General features: G+C 54.0%; 14 non-coding genes across 14 annotated transcripts; 11 read left to right on the top strand and 3 right to left on the bottom strand.

Moving 5' to 3' along the window:
* The first annotated feature begins 699 nt into the window (after positions 1-699).
* Positions 700-773, top strand: Trnai-aau. Its single transcript has one exon. It is a non-coding gene; the product is annotated as a tRNA-Ile (tRNA).
* A 594-nt stretch (positions 774-1,367) lies between these two features.
* Positions 1,368-1,439, bottom strand: Trnaa-ugc. Its single transcript has one exon. It is a non-coding gene; the product is annotated as a tRNA-Ala (tRNA).
* A 340-nt stretch (positions 1,440-1,779) lies between these two features.
* Trnag-gcc lies at positions 1,780-1,850 on the top strand. Its single transcript has one exon. It is a non-coding gene; the product is annotated as a tRNA-Gly (tRNA).
* A 1,021-nt stretch (positions 1,851-2,871) lies between these two features.
* Trnai-aau lies at positions 2,872-2,945 on the top strand. The gene has a single exon. It is a non-coding gene; the product is annotated as a tRNA-Ile (tRNA).
* Positions 2,946-3,555: 610 nt separating this feature from the next.
* On the bottom strand, positions 3,556-3,627 carry Trnag-ucc. Its single transcript has one exon. It is a non-coding gene; the product is annotated as a tRNA-Gly (tRNA).
* A 342-nt stretch (positions 3,628-3,969) lies between these two features.
* Trnag-gcc lies at positions 3,970-4,040 on the top strand. Its single transcript has one exon. It is a non-coding gene; the product is annotated as a tRNA-Gly (tRNA).
* A 381-nt stretch (positions 4,041-4,421) lies between these two features.
* Positions 4,422-4,494, top strand: Trnam-cau. Its single transcript has one exon. It is a non-coding gene; the product is annotated as a tRNA-Met (tRNA).
* A 305-nt stretch (positions 4,495-4,799) lies between these two features.
* On the top strand, positions 4,800-4,871 carry Trnae-uuc. The gene has a single exon. It is a non-coding gene; the product is annotated as a tRNA-Glu (tRNA).
* Positions 4,872-5,069: 198 nt separating this feature from the next.
* Positions 5,070-5,143, top strand: Trnai-aau. Its single transcript has one exon. It is a non-coding gene; the product is annotated as a tRNA-Ile (tRNA).
* Positions 5,144-5,753: 610 nt separating this feature from the next.
* Positions 5,754-5,825, bottom strand: Trnag-ucc. Its single transcript has one exon. It is a non-coding gene; the product is annotated as a tRNA-Gly (tRNA).
* A 342-nt stretch (positions 5,826-6,167) lies between these two features.
* On the top strand, positions 6,168-6,238 carry Trnag-gcc. Its single transcript has one exon. It is a non-coding gene; the product is annotated as a tRNA-Gly (tRNA).
* A 381-nt stretch (positions 6,239-6,619) lies between these two features.
* On the top strand, positions 6,620-6,692 carry Trnam-cau. Its single transcript has one exon. It is a non-coding gene; the product is annotated as a tRNA-Met (tRNA).
* A 305-nt stretch (positions 6,693-6,997) lies between these two features.
* Trnae-uuc lies at positions 6,998-7,069 on the top strand. Its single transcript has one exon. It is a non-coding gene; the product is annotated as a tRNA-Glu (tRNA).
* Positions 7,070-7,267: 198 nt separating this feature from the next.
* Trnai-aau lies at positions 7,268-7,341 on the top strand. Its single transcript has one exon. It is a non-coding gene; the product is annotated as a tRNA-Ile (tRNA).
* Positions 7,342-7,907: the final 566 nt, after the last annotated feature.

The following is a 7,907-nucleotide window of genomic DNA, read 5'->3' as shown; positions in this document are numbered from 1 at the left end:
TGAATTTTCAGTGTGCCACTTACTAAGTTTCCAGAGTGTTGCTTAGCCTGTGCCTAGGTAGCACAGTAGGCAGCGCGTAAGTCTCATAATCTTAAGGTCGTGAGTTCGATCCTTACCTGGGGCATGTAATTTCCTGTAACTGATGGCGGTGCTGTTTCTACGCAACCAACGTATATGTTGTTTGTTATCGACAACGTTTCAACGCCTCAGCGTGAAAATGTTTACGCTCTGTTATTGCTACTTACAGCTTAACTTTTCGTTTTCCTGCAGTAAAGCATGAGGCCAAAATAAATGCTCTGAGACTTTTGAGGTGTGCGACTTGCCAGCCAGTATTTGCAAAGATACTCGCAAACAAAGAAGATCGCCGACGCCGGATTCGACACGAAATGCGACAAGAGACGTTCTAAACCGTACAACGCATGCTCACCTACGGTGTGGTCTAGTGGTTAGGATACCTGCCTCTTGCTAAGGAGGCCCGGGTTCGAATCCCCGTACCGGAACGGAAATTTATTCCACACGAATCGTGACAAGTTTCAGCTGTCCGAGATGCCGTTTCACGTGCTGCTCGTAATATAGGTACAGTTTCGTGACCGTCAGCAGAACATTGTAGACAGAAACAGGCACACGATGACCCTAGAAATGGTGGATAGCATTAAGCCACGCACTTCCAGGGTAAGGCTGAGCAAGCGCGAGTGTCGAGGCCCGTTAGCTCAGTTGGTTAGAGCGTCGTGCTAATAACGCGAAGGTCGTGGGTTCGATCCCCCAACGGGCCAGTAGGCTTTTACTACTACGACAAAGGCAGCGCCGATTTCAGCTGGCGAGTGTGATGACCGAAAGATCATCGACCCTGCGTGGACGTTGACAGAGGATCCGAACCCGACTCGTCGGGAAGCGCTGCAGCATTCGCTCGGCAATGGTCACAATATGTTGAATACGCTGGTTCTCATACGGCAAAGAAAAAATGAAAGAAAATGCCCGATTGCCGACGTGTAACAACTTTGGCCCTTGTCAGTGCTTGGGCGGGTGACCGCGTGGGAACACAGGGTACTGTTGGCAATTTCGGTTACTATTTTTCTTTCTCCTTTGTTTTCGCAGCTGCAGGCCGATTCAGTGAGGGAGACGCCACCGTGAAATGAAGGGGCGTGCTGTGTGTCCACCGCCTCGCCTCTCCTTGCCTCTCTCAGTCGTTTCTCGTGCTTGTCGTTTTGATATAGGCCGACTGGAGAGCGTCAGCTCTCGCGCCAGCTGAGCAAAGTCGAGACAAGTCAAGACACACTGTAGGCTGGTCTGCAGCGAGGAAGAGGGAGAAAGAACATTAATCTAACGGCGCGTGGCAAAAGTACTCATACGCAAAGTTGAAAGCCTGCTGCGGTGGCCGGGAATCGAACCCGGATCAACTGCTTGCAAGGCAACTACGCTGACCTTTGCACCACCACCGCACAACCGGGCGCCCCCACGCCGCGCTGTGTCGGCTTCCCGCCAGTCGGCAGCGGCCGAAGGTGATCGTAGACCTAGGCGCATTACGAGGTAGGCTAGGGGAGCACATGCAGATGCATTCGGACGGCGTATCCATGCACATTCCGCACCCTTTGGAAGGAGTCGGCGCCGGCGACGCAAGAGGACGCAGTGGACGGCGTTCTGGCGGCATTTTTAGGCAGTACAGTGCAGGATTCAGCGTCTGCAGCATTTTCTCGACAGAATGCTACGGCGCTTGACGGCAGTCCCACGTTATCTCGAGACATCTCCTCGGGAAGCAGCGTAAGATTGCTACTGGTCTGAGCATCGGTGGTTCAGTGGTAGAATGCTTGCCTGCCACGCGGGCGGCCCGGGTTCGATTCCCGGCCGATGCATCGTTTTGCTTTTCCCGCGGTGCCGTGTGGCTTGCGCGCTTGAGATGCACGATCCACAAGAATGTATAGCGGGATTCCCTTGAGAAGAACCGAGAACGCAGCACGCGCGGTTCCCCACTCGGACGCTCGCGCCATCTTCTGCGGACTGGCGTCGGCGTGGCCTCGCAAGTTGCTGTGTCCAGGTGCCTCCGAGGCAATGAACTTGAACGACGGGGAGTACTGCCCATCGTTGCAAAAGCTGCAGCAACACCACAATCAACTGGGCCGGCAATGCACGTGTAGCAACAGAACACGTTATCCACGAAGTGGTGTATCTCTGCGTCTAACATTGGGTACGCTGCTTACCCAGTTTCCAGGACCAACGGTCAGCCCAGTGCCTCGGTAGCGTAGTAGTCAGCGCGTAAGTCTCATAATTTTAAGGTCGTGAGTTCGATCCTCACCCGGGAGATTTAATTTTCTGTGCCTCACGGTGGTGCTGTCGCTAGGGCTCGAACTTATTTCTTGTTTGTTATCCACAACGTTTCAACGCTTCAGCGAGAAAATTTATACTTGCTGTTATTGATACTTACAGCTTTCCTTTTCCTCTTCTCCCAGTAGAGCATGAAGCCAAAAACATTGCTCTGAGACTTTTGAGGTGCGCGCCTTGCCAGTCAGTATGCGCAAAGACGCTCGCAAAGAGAGAAGGGTGCCGACACGGGCCTCGTCACGAAATGTGCGAGAGACCATCCGATCCGTTGAACGGACGCCCAAATCCGGTGAGATCTAGTGGCTAGGATACGTGGCTTTCACCCCGGAGGCCCGGGCTCGATTCCCGGTACCGGAACGGAATTTTTTCCACACGATTCGTCTCAAGATTCAGCTGTGCGTGCTGCCGTTTCCCGTCCTGCTCGCAGTACAGCTACTGTTTCGTGACCGCCAGCAGAACATAGACGAGCGAAGCAGACACACGGTGACCCTAGAAGTGGCGTGTGGCTTCATGCCACGTGTTTCCAGCGTAGGGCTGAGCAACCATTGGCGCCGAGGCCCGTTAGCTCAGTTGGTTAGAGCGTCCTGCTAATAACGCGAAGGTCGTGGGTTCGATCCCCCCACGGGCCACTACTCTTTTACTACTACGAAAAGGCAGCGCCGATTTCAGCTGGCGAGTGTGATGACCGGAAGATCATCACCCTGCGTGGAAGTTGACAGAGGATACGAACCCGACTCGTCGGGAAGCGCTACAGCATTCACTCGGCAATGGCCATAATATCTTGAATACAGTGGTTCTCAACCGATAAAGAGAAAATGAAAGAAAATGTCCGATTGCCGATGCGCAACAACTTTGGCCCTTGTCAGTACTTGGGCGGGTGAGCGCATGGGAACACAGGGCACTATTTGCACTTTTACTTCCTATTTTTGTTTCTCCTTTGTTTTCGGAGCTACAGCCCGATTCGGTCAGGGAGACGCCACCGTGAAATGAAGGGGGCGTGCTGTGTGTCCATCGCCTCGCCTCTCCTTACCTCTCTCAGTCGTTTCTCGTGCTTGTCGTTTTGATAAAGGCCGATTTGAGAGCGTCAGCTCTCGCGTCAGCTGAGCAAAGTCGAGACAAGTCGAGACACGAGATAAGTCGAGACACACTAAGGGCTGGTATGCAGCGAGTAAGAGCGCGAAAAAACAATAATTTAAGAGCGCGTGGCAAAAGTACTCATACGCGAAACTAAAAGCCTGCTGCGGTGGCCGGGAATCGAACCCGGATCAACTGCTTGGAAGGCAACTATGCTGACCATTACACCACCACCGCACAAGCGAGCGCCGCGCGTCCGCGCTGTGTCGGCTTCCCGCCAGTCGGCAGCGGCCGAAGGTGATCGTACCTGGCAGGCGCATTTCGAGGCAGGCTAGGGGAGCACATCCAGACGCATTCGGACAGCGTATCCGCGCACATTTCGCATCCTTTGGCAAGAGTTGGGCGCCGGCGACGCAAGAGTACGCAGAGGACCGCGTTCTGGCGGCATTTTTAAGCAGTGCAGTGCAGGATTCAGCGTCTGCAGCATCTTTCCCACAGAATGCTACGGCGCTTGACGGCAGTCCCACTTTCCCTTGAGACATCTGCTCGGGAAGCAGCGTCAAGTTACCGCTGGACCCAGCATCGGTGGTTCAGTGGTAGAATGCTCGCCTGCCACGCGGGCGGCCCGGGTTCGATTCCCGGCCGATGCATCATTTTGCTTTTCCCGCGATGATGCTGCCGCGTCGCTTGAGCGCTTGAGATGCACGATCCACAAGAATGTGTAGCTGGATTTCCCTTGAGAAGGACCGAGAACGCAGCACTCGCGGGTCCCCACTAGGACGCTCGCATCATGTTCTACAGACTAGCGTCGGCCTGGCCTCACAAGTTGCTGGGTCCGGGTGCCTCCGAGGCTCTGAACTTTAACGACAAGGAGTGCTGCCTATCGTTGCAACAGCTGCAGCAGCACCGCAATCAACTGGGCCGGCAGTGCACGTGTAGCAACAGAACACGTTATCCAGGAAGTACAGTGTCTCTACGTCTAATATTGGGTACGGTATTTACCCAGTTTCCAGGACAAGCGGTGCACCCGTGCCTCGGTAGCGCAGTAGGCAGCGCGTAAGTCTCATAATCTTAAGGTCGTGAGTTCGATCCTCACCCGGGGCATTTAATTTTCTGTGACTGATGGTGGTGCTGTTGCTAGGGCGCCAACGTATTTCTTGTTTGTTATCCACAACGTTTCAACGCTTCAGCGGGAAAATGTTTACTTCCTGTTATTGCTACTTACAGCTTCCCTTTTCCTCTTCTCCCAGCAGAGCATGAAGCCAAAAGCATTGCTCTGCGACGTTTGAGGTGCGCGCCTTGCCAGTCAGTATGTGCAAAGATGCTCGCAAAGAGAGAGGGGCGCCGACGCGGCACTCGACACGAAATGCGACAAGCGACCGTACGAACGGTCGAACGAAACGTCCACATCCGGTGTGGTCTAGTGGCTAGGATACCTGGCTTTCACCCAGGAGGCCCGGGTTCGATTCCCGGTACCGGAACGGAATTTTTTCCACACGAATCGTGGCAAGTTTGAGCTGTCCGAGCAGCCGTTTGCCGTCCTGCTCGCAATATAGCTACTGTTTCGTGACCGTCAGCAGAATATAGACTAGGGAAGCAGACACACGACGACCATAGAAATGGTGTATGGCTTCATGCCACCTGTTTCCAGCGTAGGGCTGAGCAACTGCATCTGCCGAGGCCCGTTAGCTCAGTTGGTTAGAGCGTCGTGCTAATAACGCGAAGGTCGTGGGTTCGATCCCCCCACGGGCCACTACTCTTTTACTACTACGAAAAGGCAGCGCCGATTTCAGCTGGCGAGTGTGATGACCAAAAGATCATCACCCTGCGTGGAAGTTGACAGAGGATCCGAACCCGACTCGTCGGGAAGCGCTACAGCATTCACTCGGCAATGGCCATAATATCTTGAATACACTGGTTCTCAACCGATAAAGAGAAAATGAAAGAAAATGTCCGATTGCCGATGCGTAACAACTTTGGCCCTTGTCAGTACTTGGGCGGGTGAGCGCATGGGAACACAGGGCACTATTTGCACTTTTACTTCCTATTTTTGTTTCTCCTTTGTTTTCGGAGCTACAGCCCGATTCGGTCAGGGAGACGCCACCGTGAAATGAAGGGGGCGTGCTGTGTGTCCATCGCCTCGCCTCTCCTTACCTCTCTCAGTCGTTTCTCGTGCTTGTCGTTTTGATAAAGGCCGATTTGAGAGCGTCAGCTCTCGCGTCAGCTGAGCAAAGTCGAGACAAGTCGAGACACGAGACAAGTCGAGACACACTAAGGGCTGGTATGCAGCGAGTAAGAGCGCGAAAAAACAATAATTTAAGAGCGCGTGGCAAAAGTACTCATACGCGAAATTAAAAGCCTGCTGCGGTGGCCGGGAATCGAACCCGGATCAACTGCTTGGAAGGCAACTATGCTGACCATTACACCACCACCGCACAAGCGAGCGCCGCGCGTCCGCGCTGTGTCGGCTTCCCGCCAGTCGGCAGCGGCCGAAGGTGATCGTACCTGGCAGGCGCATTTCGAGGCAGGCTAGGGGAGCACATCCAGACGCATTCGGACAGCGTATCCGCGCACATTTCGCATCCTTTGGCAAGAGTTGGGCGCCGGCGACGCAAGAGTACGCAGAGGACCGCGTTCTGGCGGCATTTTTAAGCAGTGCAGTGCAGGATTCAGCGTCTGCAGCATCTTTCCCACAGAATGCTACGGCGCTTGACGGCAGTCCCACTTTCCCTTGAGACATCTGCTCGGGAAGCAGCGTCAAGTTACCGCTGGCCCCAGTATCGGTGGTTCAGTGGTAGAATGCTCGCCTGCCACGCGGGCGGCCCGGGTTCGATTCCCGGCCGATGCATCATTTTGCTTTTCCCGCGATGATGCTGCCGCGTCGCTTGAGCGCTTGAGATGCACGATCCACAAGAATGTGTAGCTGGATTTCCCTTGAGAAGGACCGAGAACGCAGCACTCGCGGGTCCCCACTAGGACGCTCGCATCATGTTCTACAGACTAGCGTCGGCCTGGCCTCACAAGTTGCTGAGTCCGGGTGCCTCCGAGGCTCTGAACTTTAACGACAAGGAGTGCTGCCTATCGTTGCAACAGCTGCAGCAGCACCGCAATCAACTGGGCCGGCAGTGCACGTGTAGCAACAGAACACGTTATCCAGGAAGTACAGTGTCTCTACGTCTAATATTGGGTACGGTATTTACCCAGTTTCCAGGACAAGCGGTGCACCCGTGCCTCGGTAGCGCAGTAGGCAGCGCGTAAGTCTCATAATCTTAAGGTCGTGAGTTCGATCCTCACCCGGGGCATTTAATTTTCTGTGACTGATGGTGGTGCTGTTGCTAGGGCGCCAACGTATTTCTTGTTTGTTATCCACAACGTTTCAACGCTTCAGCGGGAAAATGTTTACTTCCTGTTATTGCTACTTACAGCTTCCCTTTTCCTCTTCTCCCAGCAGAGCATGAAGCCAAAAGCATTGCTCTGCGACGTTTGAGGTGCGCGCCTTGCCAGTCAGTATGTGCAAAGATGCTCGCAAAGAGAGAGGGGCGCCGACGCGGCACTCGACACGAAATGCGACAAGCGACCGTACGAACGGTCGAACGAAACGTCCACATCCGGTGTGGTCTAGTGGCTAGGATACCTGGCTTTCACCCAGGAGGCCCGGGTTCGATTCCCGGTACCGGAACGGAATTTTTTCCACACGAATCGTGGCAAGTTTGAGCTGTCCGAGCAGCCGTTTGCCGTCCTGCTCGCAATATAGCTACTGTTTCGTGACCGTCAGCAGAATATAGACTAGGGAAGCAGACACACGACGACCATAGAAATGGTGTATGGCTTCATGCCACCTGTTTCCAGCGTAGGGCTGAGCAACTGCATCTGCCGAGGCCCGTTAGCTCAGTTGGTTAGAGCGTCGTGCTAATAACGCGAAGGTCGTGGGTTCGATCCCCCCACGGGCCACTACTCTTTTACTACTACGAAAAGGCAGCGCCGATTTCAGCTGGCGAGTGTGATGACCAAAAGATCATCACCCTGCGTGGAAGTTGACAGAGGATCCGAACCCGACTCGTCGGGAAGCGCTACAGCATTCACTCGGCAATGGCCATAATATCTTGAATACACTGGTTCTCAACCGATAAAGAGAAAATGAAAGAAAATGTCCGATTGCCGATGCGTAACAACTTTGGCCCTTGTCAGTACTTGGGCGGGTGAGCGCATGGGAACACAGGGCACTATTTGCACTTTTACTTCCTATTTTTGTTTCTCCTTTGTTTTCGGAGCTACAGCCCGATTCGGTCAGGGAGACGCCACCGTGAAATGAAGGGGGCGTGCTGTGTGTCCATCGCCTCGCCTCTCCTTACCTCTCTCAGTCGTTTCTCGTGCTTGTCGTTTTGATAAAGGCCGATTTGAGAGCGTCAGCTGAGCAAAGTCGAGACAAGTCGAGACACGAGACAAGTCGAGACACACTAAGGGCTGGTATGCAGCGAGTAAGAGCGCGAAAAAACAATAATTTAAGAGCGCGTGGC

The sequence above is a fragment of the Schistocerca americana genome, chromosome 2, assembly GCF_021461395.2.
Source record: "Schistocerca americana isolate TAMUIC-IGC-003095 chromosome 2, iqSchAmer2.1, whole genome shotgun sequence".
NCBI lineage: Eukaryota > Metazoa > Arthropoda > Insecta > Orthoptera > Acrididae > Schistocerca > Schistocerca americana.
The sequence above is the reverse complement of the archived record's forward strand: the minus strand, read 5'-3'. Positions and strand labels throughout refer to the sequence as shown.